Raw genomic sequence first — 19181 nt, forward strand, 5'->3', positions numbered from 1 at the left:
ATTTAATAAAGGCAAATCCACTTTGCACTGAAAGTGCACTTGGAAGTAAAGTCGCTGCAGATCCCAGGGGGACATGCAAGGAAAATAAAAAACAGCATTTTAGCTTGCACATGATTGGATGATAAAATTAGCAGAGCTTCCCCTCATTTCAGATCTACCCCTTAGATTTAGAGCGACTGCACTTCCAAGTGCACTTTCATGTGCACTTGCATTGCAAAGTGGATTTGCCTTTCGTAAATAACCCCCATTGTGTCCTGCAAAGAGAATAAAGTGCTGGGGGAAAATCCAAATTCTGAGGGAGAATCCAAATTCTGGTATGCACAGTACATGAATTATATAGTGGGTAGATGAGTAGTAAAAAAATTGTCCATATATGACTTCACGAATTCCCTCCTCAAACATTAGTCTCACAGGCCTCTCACCTTATGTAAATAAAGTAAATCACATCAATAAGTGAATTCGACTCTCCAGAGCATCCTATTTGGACTTTATCTTGTTTGCATACGCTGCTGATTCTCCAACTAAAACCTCCACTGAGCCGTCCTAGTCTGCTCTGGTGTAACACCACAGCGAAGGTGGGGGGGGGGGAGAAAGAGAAAGAATGCCTCTAATGGTGTAGTAAGTTAAAAAACTATGGGGTATATAGGGGTATATAGGGCTATTATCAGAACCAATATGACTATAACACACAGCGTCCTTTTTTAGACAGAGAGAGGAGAGATCATTCTCCTCAGAGACAACCACAACATACAAACCGGTCACCCAGGAGACGACCTCAAGAAGACAGGGCAAGAAACAGTCTAGAACGAAGAGAGGACACAGAGCGGGAAAGAGACTCCAAGTGAAAAAGAGAATAGTTGGAGAGAACGTCATGAATCTGAGTGGCATAACTATCACAGCTGAAGAATTGGCTAGATAAAGTATTCAAACATGCACCTGTTAAAAATCTCAACAAATTTAACACGTGTACAGGGATAATTTAACAGGGATACAAAAATATATAAGGAAGATCAACATTAAGAAATATATTATGAATAACCCTCGGAGGCCAACAAATGCAGCAAGAAATACCTCTCCCCGACATCTGTTCACAGTATGTTGCGCAATAACTCTCTATATAACCCACAAGTAGCGGATAATCAACACATAGACATGTTCAAGAAATTAGTTCTACAAGATCTAGAATCCCTGAAATTGAAGAAGATGTCTGACCCGATCCATATAGAATGGAATCCATAAAGAAGGGAATCAAACTATTAACGGAGAGGAATGACATTGTAATACGTACAGCGGACAAAGGGGGAGCAGTGGTAATACAATCTAAAGAGCAATACCAGAGTGAACTAAACAGACAACTACAAGATGAAGAAACGTATATTAAACTATTGGGCAATCCAACCATCAAATACAAGAAGGAGTTGGAACTTCTGGTCAATTTAGGAATCCCGGTTATATATACTGTCCCAAAAATCCATAAATGTAAAGAAAATCCACCAGGAAGACCCATCGTGAATGGGATAGACTCCCTGACATCAAGGATGGGGCAGTATATAGAGCATTATATAAAACCAGCTGTTCAACACACTCAAGCCTACCTCAAGGACACCAAGCATGTGCTACAATTACTGGAAACATTGCCAGTTCTAGAAGGTAGAACTTTACTCGCCACAGCTGAAGTTACGTTGTTGAGTACGATTGTTAAACACCATGATGCCTGTTCAGCCACCAAGTGGCTCCTCAGGAAGCATAGCACCCTAATCTGTAAGCAAAGGAAATATCTGATTAGATGCCTTGACTTTTGTCTGAAATATAATTATTTCTGGCACAATCAGGCCTACTATAACCCTTTCATGACTAAGCCTATTTTTGAAATTTGGTGTTTACAAGTTAAAATCCATATTTTTTGCTAGAAAATTACTTAGAACCCCCAAACATTATATATATTTTTTTAGCAAAGAATCTAGAGAATAAAATGACGATTGTTGCAATATTTTTTATCACACGGTATTTGTGCAGCGGTGTTTTAAACGCAAATTTTTGGAAAAGTGACACTTTCATGAATTTTAAAAAATCCAAACAGTAAAGTTACCCCAATTTTTTTATATAATGTGAAAGATGATGTTACGCCGAGTAAATAGATACCAAACATGTCACCCTTTATAATTGCACGCACTCGTGGAATGGCGACGAACTACGGTACCTTTGAATTTCCATAGGCGACGCTTTAAAAAAATTTTACGGTTACCAGGTTTGAGCTACAGAGGAGGTCTAGGGCTAGAATTATTGCTCTCGCTCTGACGATCGCGGCGATACCTCACATGTGTGGTTTGAACACCGTTTACATATGCGGGCGCGACTTCCGTATGCGTTTTCTTCGCTGTGCAAGCTCGCGGGGACAGGGGCACTTTAAAAAATTTTTTTTTTTTTTTTTTATTTAATTTATTTATTTTTGTACTTTATAAATTGTGTTTAAATTTTTTTTTTTTTTTTTTTACTTTTATTGCTGTCACAAGCAATGTAAACATCCCTTGTGACAGTAATATGTGGTGACAGGTACTCTTTATGGAGGGATGGGGGGTCTAAAAGACCCCCCATCCCTCCTTTACACTTCAAAGTATTCAGATCGCCAAAAACGGCGATTCTGAATACTGTGTACTTTTTTAAATTCGGCGCCATTGGCAGCCGAGTAAACGGGAAGTGACGTCATGACGTCGCTTCCGCATTTACAAGAAGAAGGCTGGAACGAAGCCGCTCGCAGCTTCGTTCCAGTCCGCCCCCAGCCGCCGAAGGCAGCGGACCGGACACCGGGCCTCCCGATCGCACGGGAGGCCCGGTAACAGCGGCGGGAGGCGGCGGGAGGGGGGGGATGTCCCCTCCCGCTCCTCCGGTATAACAACCGAGCGGCTTTTAGCCGCATCGGTTGTTATACACGGGTAGCCGATCGCCCGCTGAAAACAACGGTACCGGGATGATGCCTGCAGCTGCGGGCATCATCCCGGTATAACCCCGGAAAGCCGAGGACGCATATATGCGTTCGGTCGGCGGGAAGGGGATAAACAAGCTATAGGAATTGCAATGGATGCAAAATTTGCACTGGGTGTGGCAAATGCCTTTATGGCTCAATGGGAGGAGAAATCAGTCTTTTCAGACACCCCTGCTGAACTTACCCTATATAAAAGGTATATTGAAGACCTGATTGATTGGAAAGGTGATAGGGATGCTCTTGAACACTTCTTGAATAAACTAAATGACAATGTGTCAGGGCTGGCTCAGCCCTTCCTTCTCTGAGCTGGCCGCCCATGGTGCTCAGCTGTCGGCTAATTGCCAGCCCTCATCTCTCTCCACAGTTAACCAGCTGTTGTGGATCTGCTCATCAGTCCCGCCTACTTAAAGATCTCCAGCTCACTTCATTCCTGCCTTCGCCTTGGTCACATCACAAGAAACCATCTCCTGCGTTCCTGTTTAAAGACTGGCTTTGCTGACATCCCTTCTGGCTCCTTACCCTGCTTGCTGTTCCTCTACTTGGATCCCTGACTTCTGGCCTGGCTGATTACCCGATCTGGTTACTGAACTCTGACTTGGCTGATTACCTGATCTGGTTACTGAATTCTGGCTTGGCTGACTACCCGATCCGGTTACTGAACTCTGGCTAGGCTTTGACTACGCTTACTCTATTTACCTTTTTATTTTTATTAACAAACAAGTGTGATTTTACTGTACTTCTATCTCGGTCTGGTTCATGGTTTCTGACACAATGATAAAAACATTCGACTTGGTGTGGAAAATAGATGAGAAGTCTGTTGACTTTTTGGACTTAAATATCAGCCTAGAGGGAGATAAGGTTGTGACGAAAAAATTTTTCAAGAATAAAAGTGGAGTTGTGACCTGTCCACACCAAGAAATGCACTGACATGCCTCCATCCCTGTTATTTGGCGCAGAAAAGAATGGGTTAGTAGCGGGACTTTGCGTGAGACATGTCAGTGAATGTATAAGCTAATATAATAATATAATAATATAATAACCATCAGACAGTAGACATAATGTCTACTGTCTGATGGTCTGTATATGCCTAACTGTGTCCTATGATGTTTTTTATTTCTGTACTATGTCCTATGATGAATTTTATTAAACCATTTTGTACCATTAGCATCTTGAAAATCCTTTGCAATTATGGTATTGTAGGCTTTACGAATAACTATGGACAGTACACCACACTATGGATTATAGATATAATACTGGTTTCAGGTCAATTCAATTTGACTCTGACCAATTAGCTTATACATTCATTGACATGTCTCATGCAAAGTCCCGCTACTATCCCCTTCCATTTTTCAAGAGTGTGGATACCAATAGCTATCTGTCGACTGATAGCTGTCACTTCAAACCCTGACTATATAAAATATCCCCAAGGGACAATTAATAAGAATAAAAAGGAACTGTATGAGAGAAGAAAATTATAGTACCCAAGCTAAAAAAATTGGAGAAAGAATCAAGGCAAAAGGTTATGATGACTCATGGATAGAGAACCAGATAAAACACGTGAACGAAATGGATAGGACAGACATGCTACAAAATAAGCCAAAAAAGTTACTTCAACAGGAAGCACCCTTTCTTATATTGGACTATAATGACCGACACAATGAGGTAGCAAAATTGATCCAATGACATTGGCATAGTCTGAAAAATGACACAGATCTCAAGAAGATTCTACCAGATCGACCCAATATTAGCTATAAAAGAGCACCTACCATCAGAGACTTGATTATAAAATTGGTAGTTGAACCGCCTCCCAAAGTAGCCTACAATTTCTTTACTGGAAAGGGATTTTACCCCTGCAGAAATTGTTATGAATGCCAACATTCACAAAAATTCCAGAAAAAGAGAAGGCCAATCCTTCATTATCAGAGAGTTTATAGGTTGTCACATTGAGGGAGTCGCATACGTACTACAGTGTAGTTGCAATCTACAATACATTGGCAGGACAAAGAGAGCCCTTAGAGTGAGGATAATGTCCAAAATATTATAAATGGCTGCCCCAAACATAATGTGTCAAGGCATTTTGCACTTAATAATAATAATAAGGATCCTTCACAACTCCAATTCTGTATAGAAAAATATAATAGGCCATGGAGGGGAAGTCATAAGGTCAGGACAATCAGCCAGAAAGAGTCTAAATGGATACACACTATGCGTACACTCACACCTGGAGGTATAAACGTAAAGTTCGACCTCAATTGTTTTCTTAGTAACTTTTAATTTACTATTGATATCCATTCTGACGACTGCTTTTATATATATATTTTTATTATGATCGTCTATATTTATTCTATGTACTGTAGGCACTTTGTCGCTTTACTTCCGTTGTACGACTGATGTAGCCTGGAATTGAATAGAATACATCAGGCCATTCATCCTCCCTTGGATTCTTTTGATTTATAGATGGACCATCATTTTTATTCCCAATTTTATATATTGTTTTGCTGATCCAGTAATTACTAATTCTTTTGCTGATCCAGTACTTATTTAACACATATTACCCTCTATCAGCTTTTCACATCATGTTATATACTCATTCTGTATTAATATTGATTGGTTCAGCATTCTATTGATTTATTTTTTGCTATCCCATTGGATTATATGAGATTCTTCTATATAGATACGGCCCCATCGTTTTGTCATATGCTGTGTCCACTGAACCACAAGAAAATGGCCGCAATATAAATATAGAGCAAACTACAAAAAAATGGCCGCTCTATCATTTCCGTTCTCACGTCATATAAAAAATGTCTGTACAACTAATCTGGTTCCCCAGATGAAGACACGTGACGTGTCGTAACGCGCAAGGAGTGGCCGGAATCAGACACTCACCGGAAATGACGCGAGAAGGCACTGAGAACGCAGTTTTAGTTGTTTTTGCCTGTTTTTATACTTTTTATGTAAGAGTCCACCTATTTGGTACCTTAATAAATAAACCCCTAGTTTTTTTAACTTACTACACCTTCGGAGGCATTCTTTCTCTTTCTTCCCCCCCACCTTCACTGTGATGTTACACCGGAGTGGACTAGGAGGGCTCAGTGGAGGTTTTATATAGTTGGAGAAGTCTTTATGGTTCCATTAGCAGTATATGCAAACAAGATAAGGTCCAAATAAGATGCTATGGAGAGTCCAATTCACTTATTGATGCAATTTACTTCATTTACATAAGGTGAGAGGCCTGTGAAACTAATGTTTGAGGAGGGAATTTGTGGAGTCATATATGGACAATTTTTTTACTATTCATCTACCCACTATATAATTCATGTACTGTGCATACCAGAATTTGGATTTTCCCCCAGAATTTGGATTTTTTCCCAGCACTTTATTCTCTTAGCAGGACACAATGTATTGATCTTTCCTTGCGAATTGTTCACGAGCAAACTTTTTAGGATTTTGAACATCATTTGGACATTTATTGCACATTATTATATATATATATATTTTTGTGCACATGGTTAGCACCATTTTGTAGAGATATTACTTATTTGCACTTGTATTATTTGTACTCCATTTATCCATTAGTGGATTTTTTTCATTGTTTTAGAGTGATTTTTATTACCGCGCGAGATCACCTAATATTTATACTTGTTTATTTTGTGTATTGATTGGCACTGACAGACTTTATTGATGGGGCACTGACTGGCAGCTGATGGGCACTGATTGGCATCTGATGGGGGCTGTGCTGATAATCAATGCACTGATTATCAGCACAGACCCCCCCCCCCGCTGACAGGGAGAGCTGATCGGCTCTCCCTGTCAGTGCAAACCGAGGAATACCGTTTACCGACCCTTCTTGGTTCATGCGGTGATCAGCTGTGATTGGTCACAGCTGATCACGTGGTAAGAAGCCTCTGTCAGAGGCTCCTTACTACGATCGGAGATGCAGTGTGTCCGACTGACACACAGCACCTCCGATAGCCGTGCTGCGCGCCTCCGCCAGCATGTTATCCTGATGGATGTCATATGATGCCCAGTCAGGATAACAGAACCACCGCCCAGCCGTCAATCTGCTATAGGCCAGACGGGAAGTGGTTAAAGCTGAAATAAGGGATATTGTGTAAATATACAGGTGCATCTGAAAAAAATAGAATATCATCAAAAAGTTAATATATTTCAGTAATTCAATTCAAAAAGTAGAACTTATATAGATTCATTACACAAAGAGTGATATAATTCAAGCATTTATTTCTTTTAATTTTGATGATTATAGCCTACAGCTAGTGAAAACCCCAAATTCACTATCTCAGACAATTAGAATATGTGAAAAAGTTCAATATTGTAGACTCATGGGGGTTTTACTTTATTTACTAAAGCTAGAGAGGGCAATATTCATCACAATTATGCATAGAAACCAATCAGCTTCTAACCTTAGCTTGTTCAATTAAGCTTTGGCAATAAAACCTGGAAGCTGATTGGTTTCTATGCAGAATTGTGACTAATTTTGCCCTCTCTAGCTTTAGTAAAAAAAAAAACATGGTGTCACACTCTAATCAGCTAACTAAACACCTTTAAAGGTTTCCCGAGCCTTTAAATGGTCTCTCAGTCTGGTTCAGTAGGTTACGCAATCACGGTGGAAGACACAAGGAGGGTAAGTCAAAAAAGATCATTGCTAAAGAAGCTGGCAGTTCACAGAGTGCTGTATCCAAGCATATTAATGGAAAGGTGAGTGGAAGGAAAAAGTGTGGTAGAAAAAGGTGCACAAGCAACAGGGATAACCGCAGTCTTGAGAGGATTGTGACGCAAAGGCCATTCAAGAATTTGGGGAAGACTCACAATGAGTAGACTATGGCTGGTGTCAGTGCTTCAAGAGCCACCACACACAAATGTATCCAGGACTTGGGCTACAACTGTCACATTCCTTGTCAAGCCACTGAACCAAAGACAACATCAGAAGCGCCTTACCTGGGCTAAGTGGTCCAAAGTCCTTAGTAAATTTTGCATTTAATTTGGAATTGGAGGTCCCAGAGTCTGGAGGAAGAGTGGAAAGGCACAGAACCCAAGTTGCATGAGGTCCAGTGTGAAGTTTCCACAGTCAGTGATGATTTGGGGAGCCATGACATCTGCTGGTGTTGGTCCACTGTGTTTTATCAAGTCAGTGCAGCCCTCTACCCGATAATTCTAGAGAACTTCATGCTTCCCCCTGCTGACCAGCTTAATGGAGATGCTGATTTCATTTTCCAGCAGGACTTGGCACCTGCCCACACTGCCAAAAGTACCAATACCTGGTTTAATGATCATGGTATCACTGTGCTTGATTGGCCCGCAAACTCGTCTGACCTAAACTTCATAGAGAATCTGTGGGGTATTGTCAAGAGGAAGACCTGGGCTTCCATAAGCCCTCAGCAGTACCACAGGCTGATCGCCTCCATGCCAAGCCGCATTGATGCAGTAATTCATGCAAAAGGAGTCCCGAAAGTATTGAGTGCATACTATACTGGACATGGACATAATTTTCAGTAAGCCAACATTTCTGTATAGAAAATCCTTTTTTTTATTGGTCTTATGTAATATTCCAGTTTTCTGAGATACTGAATTTTGGGTTTTCACTAGCTGTGAGCCATAATCATCAAAATTAAAAGAAAGAAATGCTTGAAATATAATACTCTGTGTGTAATGAATCTAAACAATATATGAGTTGTGTATTTCTTCCAGATTTGCGCAGTAATTCATCACAAAACGTTGCCTCTGTGCAGAAGCTTTCCTGTCAGTGCTGCTCTCTCTCCTTGTGCAGGGTGACTGGTGTTGTATCCGCACCTTCAGCAATCATCTGCAGGCAGCCTGTCGTAGGTTGTAAGTTATGTGCAGCACAGTGATGATAGCTCTGCTACTTTTATATGATAATAACAGGGTTTGCAAATGTGTTTGGTACACATAAAGTGGATTTATATCCTCGGTGGCTATTGAGGTATATACTGTATTTAAATGAGTGTTTTGTACGTGGAGTTTGGCTTTAAGCAATATTATATAGATCTGCTTTACCTGACATTTTAGAAATTCATACCTCATTTAAAGAGACTTTGTCACTTCTTCTTAACCTACATTATTTGTTACATGGACACTGTCACTTTGCCTATTCAGGACAAAGTGACTGTCTGCGCAAAAGGCAAAATGCCAGTGCTCCATTGCTGTTCCTCCATCATAGCCAGTTCTAAAATTCTCAAGTGTCCTCTGGAGTTGGATGGCACTAATATGTCACTTCCTCAGTCGTGTGCTCTGGGCCTAGCAACTTCCTGATAGCCCTAAGCACTGTCACGTGGAAAGAGGTCACATGCTTTCAATTACCCAGAAGCAGCAGGTATGTTTTGTTGGCTAAAGCAGCAGTCACTTTGCTTTAATTGGGCAAGATGACCGTGTTTATTTAAATAGATAGTTATATAAAATAAAAACATCCATAAACACATGGGATAGCACAAAGTAGTTAGTAGCAAATAACACACAGCACACAGTAATTAATTAACTTTAAACACTTTATTGGAATTTATTTTGGCCACGGTGCGATTTATGGGGTAACCTTAATTAGAATCAAAAAAGTAGATTTATTTAACCAATATATAGCCGTTTTTGGCTAAACCATCAATCATAAACAAAATGAGTCACGATGTCCATCCAGATAAACTGGATGACTAATCCCAAATTAGACCAATCCACCTTCTGTTGCTACCAGTGTTAATTTTGTCAACTAAAACGACTAAAACATTTTAGTCGACTATATGAATATTATTTTAGTCGACTAAAATACGACTAAAACAACTGAGATGACTAAAATACGACTAAAACTAAAATGGCATTTTAGTCAAAAGACTAAAATGGGACTAAAACTAAAATGGCATTTTAGTCAAAAGACTAAGACTAAAACTAAATTGAAATTTGACTTCAAAATTAACACTGGTCTGTAGTGCATGTTCATACCTCAATGCCATAATAAATAATATATTAGATTTTTCACTCCAGCAGTATATAATGAGTTTGGAAATTGTAGAGAAATGATAACAAATGCAATACAATTTAATTACACCTATTAGATTTTAGACGACTAAAATGAGTTTTAGTCGACTAAAATGTACTGGAGATTTTAGTCGACTAAAACGTAGGACATTTTAGTAGACTAAAATGTACTGGAGATTTAGTTGACTAAATACGACTAAAACTAAAACAATTGTAGAAAACTAAAATGGGACTAAATCTAAAATGCCATTTTAGTCCTAAGACTAAAACTAAATCGAAATTTGCTGCCAAAATTAACACTGGTTGCCACGCAGATTCTCTGCTGTAATTGCCAATAGAAACCTGCAAGAGAGGTGGGAAGGGGGAAAATAAATACCCACCCCTTTGTGCCATCCCATGGGGGTCCCACTGAAGGCTTGGGACCCTGTCAGCACAAAGGTGTTAGTAGCAAATAACACACAGTAATTAATTAACTTTAAACACTTTATTGGAATTTATTTTGGCCACGGTGCTATTTATGGGATATCCTTAATTAGAATTAAAAAATCAGATTTATTTAACTAATATATGGCCGTCTTTGGCTAAACCCTCAACCATAAACAAAATTAGTCACAAGTCAAAAGATAAACTGGACGACTAATCCCCACTAGCTGGAACCAGCAAGGAATTGGCTGGCCGACGCCTCCCCAACACTATGGCTAAATCAATCAAGTTTTGCAGTCCCATGTTGAATATGTTGAAGCTGATGTCTGACAGATGCATCAAGTCGTGCCTAAGTAGTCCAGGCAAAAACCCCTCAAGTTCAACATGACGATATGACAGTCCACCAGAGGAAACTAAATAGTTATGGACTGTCCTATTCAGGCGTCTCTGATTCTCATCAATGTAGTGAAAATTACCCTGTGGAGACCATGTAAGCCTAGGAATCATTTCCAAATAGGCCAAGACAGCATGAGGGAATAATAAAGGAAGTTAAAGGAACATAAGTCTTTTTTCATCTTGCAGAGAAGTTCCCATGTCTTTATTTTTCCAACATCATTAGCCCGGGCGTGAATAATTAAAACGTCGGGCGGAGGCAAATAGATCTATTTGTCAAATAGACAAATAGATCAGTTGATCTCTAAAATTCCTCCATCGGAGGCCTCTAATGCCCCACCAAAGAACCTGGAATATTTTAGAGTTCAAACCTAAATTGTCTGAATAAGTCCTGGATTCAGCTCGATTCTTGGCCCAATAAATAAATGAATGACCAACTATCCAAACTGTATGCTTGGACAAACCTGAAAAATAACAGAATTAATCAACAGGTTAGGACGAACATAAAGTTTGTACCTATCACTATCCCAACGCCCCACCCTTCAAAGATGAGCAGGGGAGAAACCTAAATTATTGGCAGTTGTGGCAGCACCAATCCTAAAGGAATGGGAAGTAAAGTGGAACCCAGAAAGATTTAACTTCTAGAGGCATGAAGAAAGAATAGCCGAAAACTGGAAATTCATGAGTGGGGAAAAGTCGACATGAATGAAAAAGGAACCATGGCACAAAGGTCTAACCAACACATATCAAGATGCATTGGAAACAGGACAGATAGCCAGATTTGAAGAAAAAAAAAATAAAGTAACATATCTGCCCAGACCGAGTGAGTTTGTTTTAGATCTACTGATATAAATTTTAATAGAATTAACATCAAAAGAAACATGAGAAGATAACAAAGCTGGATGATGATTTATTTGGAGCATTAAAATCACCCAGTCTTAATGCTCCAAAAAAGGCAAAAGTAAAGACAGATCGAAACAGCAGGACTTCGAAGGGAGAAAAACAGACAACCTCAAGAACTGGGATGAGATTACCCAATAAATCAATTGATATAGGACGTCTGGTGTCCAGACTCGGGCGGGATTTTTAAAAACCCTTCAGGACCTGCGAAACTTGATAAAAGGATGATAGGCTAGGAAGGCAAGAAAATTTCAGGAAAAAGGATATTCCTGCTAGTATTTTGTGTATTGAGGCTGGACTGAAACTAAAATGCATTAAAAAGGGCACAAAAGATAATGCCACATACGCATCTTCAAAGGATTGATAGACATATTAGAACAAAAAGAAGACCATTTCTACCAGGAATTCATGTAATCTTCCCAGGTCTTGACGGAAACAGAATTCTTGAGGGTGACAGAGATCAATCCCAGATCAAGCCCCAGAGGAAATCTGGGCAAGGGAAACCAATCGGATCTGCCTCTGGAGCCAGTTCTCGGAACCTGCAAAACTGGAAACAGCATAAAGCATCCACTATGTTACTCCCGACTCCGGAAATAAATTTTGTCCTTAAAAATATATTAAATCTCATACAACGTAACACAAAAAAAAGGGAGTAATTTAACAACTAATTCTGATCTAGAGGATAACTGATTACATATAATACACCCTTATTATCTGTGTGCAAGAGAATGCACTTATTCTTCAACATATCACACTAGATAACCACTGAAACTACCACTGGAAATAGTTCCAGTAAAACTAAATTATGTAGAATTTCTGAAGTCCTCCAAGTTTTGTGCCATTCAGCAGCACACTAGTGGCCTTGCTAAAATGCACCAAAACCTGTAGAGCTAGAGGCATCAGTGACACATTTTAGGCTAAAGTCGTCAGTCAATTAATTCCTGCCATATAGTAAAACCATTAAAACTGCTCAAGAAAATATCCCAAATCTTTAAGTCTTCTTTAATTTGTTTAGAAATAGTAGAGTAGCCAGAGTCAATCGACAAGAAAAGACCAAGAAGGGATTGAATTTCCTTCAACAAAGCTTTACGCCTAGACAGGAAGGAAGTGATTATGAACTTCATACGGACCAATTTATTTATGGGTAGCCTGAACTACATATTATAGGAATCAAAAGTAATTCCAAGGAATTCAATAACTGTGGTTGGGAACACTGTCTTTTCTTGTGCCATCGGGACTCCAATGGATTTGCAAATATTGATGAAACAGGCTAATGCATCATAACCTGTATCATAACAGATACTTGAATCTGGGGGGCCAACAAAAAGAAAATCATCTAAATAGTGCAGGGACCCACCTGATGATGTATTTTCTGAAAGAACTGATTGCAAAAAGGTGGCAAAGGCTTCAAAGTAGAAGCATGACAATGAAAAGCCCATAGGCATACACCTATCAAAATAAAATGAGTCATTAAACTGAAAATCCAAAGAATTAAAACCCATCGGGTGTACTGGAAGAAGGCGGAAAGCCGATTTTATGTCAGCTTTGGCTAAGAGAGCTGATTTACCAAAGTGTCTCAATAAAACCAAAGCCTCATCAAAAGATGCATAGGATACAGATGCCTCAACATCTACCACCTCGTCATTAAGGGGCATATCCGGGGGATAGGATAGATGATGAATTAGATGAAAAGCCCCCAGATCCATTTTTGGGACTAAACCTAAAGGAGAAAGTCTAAAATCTGAAAAGGGGGGGGGGGAAGAAAAAAGGACTGGGTATCTTACCCTCCTTAATTTCTTTTTTAATCTTATCTTCCACAATACTGGGGTGAAGCAAGACTGAACGCAAATTTTTTTACAAGTGAGCAGCCCTTATCGTTAAAGGAAGGAACCAAAAATCTCTCACTGAAACCTCTCCGCAATAGATCTGCCATCCTGGTGTTTGGATTGCGATCAAGCCATGGTAGTATTTTTGCTAGCATCACTGGCGTCCTGGCTTTTGATTCCTGATTCCCGGTTTTGCAAGTGAAGTGATAAAGCAGAGCCTTTCTTAAAGCATCTAACCGCTGGGTGTGTCCTTCCACAGTACGAACTCTCATGTTTGTATCTGCAGTTGGATAAGAACCGACACTGGCCTTCATTGAATGCAAAGCAAAAACCTTTGCGAAATGAATTTTGAATAAGGCTGGGCTATTGTGGAATGAAGGGTCTTTGTGGTAACATCAGGTTCAACCACAGTCCCACATCTTTAACTCTCCAATGTAAAGAATGGTGGACCGAGAGCTTTTGCCTGAAATTTTTGTCATATGTGTACCAAGCGGTACCACCAAAATGACAAAATGCCTCTGCTACGATATCCAAATGCTGGAATAAGCCTGAGCATTTTTTCAGAAAGCGTTCACGCATAACCGCAGCATAAATACAGAAGGCTTGAAGCCAATTCTGAAAAGATTTTGGTATGGCCCTCCTCCTATCTTCCTCAGTTCTTTCTTCCCCTTTTTTTATCAGTTTTAACCAGAAATTCTTTAGATGCAGGCAATAAAGACAGCAAATCCACAAAACTACCCTTCCAAATTTTTTCTTTTATTGCAGGGGCTAAGTGAAAACCGAGGGGGGATAACTCACATGGGAGAGCCTCCTAAGGCATGTTTCAGCCACCAAAGTGTCAGGAGCAATAGCATTTGCAATAGGCAAGGGAACAATTAATGGAATTGTAGAAAAACTGACAGGCAAATAGGATGGTTTAGAATCAGGTAAATTAATACCAACAGATGAAGGGTTAACTTTCCCTTGCCAAATTGACTGACATTTAGTATTTTTTGATTTATAACCCCTTGCTGGGGCAAAAAAGGACCTGTAAATTTCTGAGAGTCAAAATTTTTAAAAGAATTATCACAAACACCAGAAAACTGTGCCCCTGAACTTTTGTCTGAAAACATATCAAAATTAACACCAATCGCACCAGAAGACTGAAATACCTCAGGACTTTGATCATTTTTAACACCAGCTAAAATATTAGAAAGAGCATTAACCACTAAATGTAATTCATTGATTTTGGACCAATTCTCACCAGTATTCATGCCATTAGAAAGCCCACTAAAGCCTGTGGAGTGGCAGCCTGGGCCGTATCTGAAGAAGTGCATCCGTCTGAGCCAGAGGGAGCACAGACATTGATGAGCAAAGGAGAAACAGCATCCTTCCTCTGCCTTTTTCTACCAGGCTGCCTGTCTACCATGTATGCCTGAAGCTCCTTCAGCCACATTTTCAGAGCTGACTTGCGTCTGTGCAGGGGGTGCGAGGGGGCAGGACTCTTCTTCTAGGCACCGCCTCAGCCATTCTTCCCCGCCTGAGCTCTCGGCTTTTTCTATGAGGCGACGCAGGAGGTCCTCCTTGTTGCAGGTGTCCGTCGTCTGTCATCCGCGGTCCGGTCCTTCTGAGGCAGCAGCAGTGTGGGAGCAGCTGGCTTTATGAGAGCAGAAAGCACAGGTTGCAGCTGCCTGCCAAATTAGACCAATCCACCTCCTGTTGTCACACAGATTCTCTGCTGCAATTGCCAATAGCAACCTTCAAGAGAGGTGGAAAGAGGGAAAATAAATACCCAGCCCTTTGTGCTATCCCATGGGTGCTGAAGGCTAGGGACCCTGTCATTCTACACATTGTATGGAGTTTGTATCTATATATTTATTGAGGCAGCCACCTGTACTGAGTCTAATTTATATCTGTGTGGTTTTGTGAGACCTTTATCATTGGAGAAAGTACATTTAAGTTGTTGTATAGGTATGGGAATTATGCATTTCATATTTCAGTGTTGAAAGGTGGTGAAGTATGCTCTATGGTGCACTCCCAAAGTCCTCCATCCAGCAGAACGGAAGTAGTGTTAGGTGTCCATTTATCACTGAAAATGTTCTTTGAAAACCATGGGTCGGGTCTTTTTGCATGCACAAAACATAGCCCTAGTCTTATGTAGAAATATAAGTGCAGCCTTTTTTCCTATTTACTGCAATAAAGTCCCACCTTCTAGACATGTATATGTATTCAGTTATCTTCAAGCCCTTACTAATTAATATAGTATGGTATTTTATTTATTTTGCAGCATTAATGAATGTAACTGTTGCTGTAAAATCTGAAAGTGTACATGTGTAGTGTGCTGTGACCTGTAGGGACAGGAGAAATACAAGATATGCTGTATATCAGTGGGGAGATTGGGACTTAATTCTACAGATAATAGGGATCAGCAGTTAGTGTGCTGGTACTTTTAGTTCTACAGAGACAGGACTAATCCCAGTTGCATTTGTCTGTACTGGGTGAACAGTACACTTTGTCTATTTTCTGTATGTTGGAATACATACCTCCCAACTTTTGAACTTCAGAATGAGGGACAATCAAAGGAGGAAGTGAGCTGCATGTGGGTGTGGCCAAAGTTTTAATAGCAAGAGGTGTGGTTAAACAAAACCAAGCTCTCTCACTAATGCCCCCCAGCTCTCACACCTCTTACCAACCCTCCCCTAGCTCTCTGACCAATGCCCCCCCCCAGCTCTCTCACCAATACCCCCCAGAGTTTTCACCAATGCCCCCCCCAGCATTCTCACCAATGCGCCCCCAGCATTCTCACCAATGCCCCCCAGCTCTCTCACCATTGCCCCCCAGCTCTCTCACCATTGCCCCCCAGCTCTCTCACCAATGCCCCCCCAGCTTTCTCACCAATGCCCCCCCAGCTCTCACCAATGTCCCCCCATCTCTCTCACCAATACCCCCCAGCTTTTTTACCAATAGCCCCCTAGCATTCTCACCAATGCCCCCCAGCTCTCTCATCATTGCCCCCCCAGCTCTCTCACCAATGCTCCCCAGCTTTCTTAGCCATGCCCCCCTCCAGCTCTCTCACCGATGCCCCCAGCTCTTTCACTAATGCCCCCCCAGCTCTCTCACCAATTCCCCCCAGCTCTTTCACCAATGCCCCCCCCAGCTCTCCCACCAATACCCCCAGCTTTTTCACCAATACCCCCCAGAATTCTCACCATTGCCCCCCCAGCTCTCTCACCAATGCCCCCCAGCTTTTCCAGCTATGCCCCCCCAGCTCTCTCACCAATGCTCCCCCAGCTCTCTCACCAATAGCCCCCCAGCATTTCACCAATACCCCCCAGCAATCTTACCAATGCCCCCCCTAGCTCTCTCACCATTTTCCCCTAGCCCTCTCACCAATGCCCCCCAGCTTTCTCAGTCATGCCCCCAGCTCTCTCAACAATGCCCCCCCTCCAGCTCTCTGACCAATGCCCCCCCCCAGCTCTCTCACCAATACCCCCCAGAGTTTTCACCAATGCCCCCCCAGCATTCTCACCAATGCGCCCCCAGCATTCTCACCAATGCCCCCCAGCTCTCTCACCATTGCCCCCCAGCTCTCTCACCAATGCCCCCCCAGCTTTCTCACCAATGCCCCCCCAGCTCTCACCAATGTCCCCCCATCTCTCTCACCAATACCCCCCAGCTTTTTTACCAATACCCCCCTAGCATTCTCACCAATGCCCCCCAGCTCTCTCATCATTGCCCCCCCAGCTCTCTCACCAATGCTCCCCAGCTTTCTTAGCCATGCCCCCCTCCAGCTCTCTCACCGATGCCCCCAGCTCTTTCACTAATGCCCCCCCAGCTCTCTCACCAATTCCCCCCAGCTCTTTCACCAATGCCCCCCCCAGCTCTCCCACCAATACCCCCAGCTTTTTCACCAATACCCCCCAGAATTCTCACCATTGCCCCCCCAGCTCTCTCACCAATGCCCCCCAGCTTTTCCAGCTATGCCCCCCCAGCTCTCTCACCAATGCTCCCCCAGCTCTCTCACCAATAGCCCCCCAGCATTTCACCAATACCCCCCAGCAATCTTACCAATGCCCCCCCTAGCTCTCTCACCATTTTCCCCTAGCCCTCTCACCAATGCCCCCCAGCTTTCTCAGTCATGCCCCCAGCTCTCTCAACAATGCCCCCCCTCCAGCTCTCTCACCAATGCCCCCCTCAAGCTCTCTCATCAATGCCCACCCAGCTTTCTCACCAATGGCCCCCCTAGCTCACACCAATGCCCCCCCAGCTCTCTCACAACAATGCCCCCCCAGCTCTCTCATAACAATGCCCCATCTCCTCTCTTACTAGTACCCCTCCAGCTCTCTCACAATTACAGAATGCTATGTATTCCTGTGCTTTTTTCAGCACAGTGCCGCTGACAGCTCCGACTAAAAGAAATGTAGCATGGAGCCGAGGAGGAGTTTCATAGCACTTCGCTTCCACTCCCTGAAACACAGTTCTGACAGGTGGGTAAAGAAGCCACTTCCAGAATCCCCAATAAAAAAAAAAAACAATGTGGGCAGTGTGGTGCCAGGTCCCAGGGCACCCACAAGCAAATCTGGGGCATATGCCCTGGGTGCCTTGCACTAACACACAGAAGCTTCTGTGTGACAAGCTGGAAAGTAAAGGGCTGCAGAACTCTCAAAAGGGCAGCAGTCTCTGAGACACAAGAGGAGGCAGGAATCAGGAACCAAAGATGGGGGCATAGCTAGGAGGCGGCCTGCAAAGTATTCATCGGTTGCTAGGCCGCTGGCGGTCCTAGCAACCAAGGACTACATTGAGGAGGGGGGAGCAGAGATTGTCAGCAAGCTCTTTTGCCAAGGAAAAAGAAAACGGTATGCTGCTCCAGATGTATGTAATATACAAAAGGACTTGGTGTGGTGGTCTGGGTGATAACCCTGGCTCGCCGGAACAACAATGTTTATTGAAGACTGTACAAGTGACTGCCACCAGGACACAGACAATGAATACAGGTTGACATGTTTCCACAGACAATGTGCTTCCTCAAACGTTCTTCCATGAATTCTCACTTGGTACTGTGTGTGAGAGCACACATTGCACACATTGAGGATACCACTACTGAGTGGTGCTGCACTGGGTTCGGGGACTTACTTGAAATCTCGGGACGATCCCACGGAATCTGGGATGGTTGGGAGGAATGGGAATAGTGTGGCAGTACACTGTATATGTAGTGGATTTAGTTATACCTACTGTATATTCTATACCAGTGATTATAATATATATTCAGTCTGAACTCTGAGACAAATGTATCACCAAAGACTACAGTTTTAACCTTCCCAAGCACACCATATCTGCAGAGTTATGCTTCACTAAAAGGTGCTCTGGTTGGGTACTGGGTTGAAAGGGTATAGCTTAACCCAGTTTAAGAAGTCTAATGATATACAAAAGACTGTATTCCCTGTAATCATATATGAGAAAACTAGGAGGGGGTGGGGGTGGGGGGGCTTCTCACAGAAAATGTCACTGCTGAAAAACTATGGGCACAAACACCATCTTGTAACCCATCAATGCAAAATGAATTTGCAACAAGATCCTTCTGATCATTTAAGTCATATTTAGTCTTTCTATTCATAGCAGTGGCGACCCCTATTTCTATAGTTCATATCCGGGGCAACATATTCGACCCTGATCACAAG

The 19181-nt window shown here is 42.1% G+C and overlaps 1 protein-coding gene across 2 annotated transcripts in view; it reads right to left on the bottom strand.

The window, feature by feature from the left end:
* LOC141145142 (ras-related protein Rab-10-like) overlaps positions 1-19181 on the bottom strand; it is an 81219-nt gene that overhangs the window by 5532 nt on the left and 56506 nt on the right. The window lies entirely within an intron of this gene.

The sequence above is a fragment of the Aquarana catesbeiana genome, linkage group LG05, assembly GCF_042186555.1.
Source record: "Aquarana catesbeiana isolate 2022-GZ linkage group LG05, ASM4218655v1, whole genome shotgun sequence".
In the NCBI taxonomy this organism is placed as follows: Eukaryota; Metazoa; Chordata; class Amphibia; order Anura; family Ranidae; genus Aquarana; species Aquarana catesbeiana.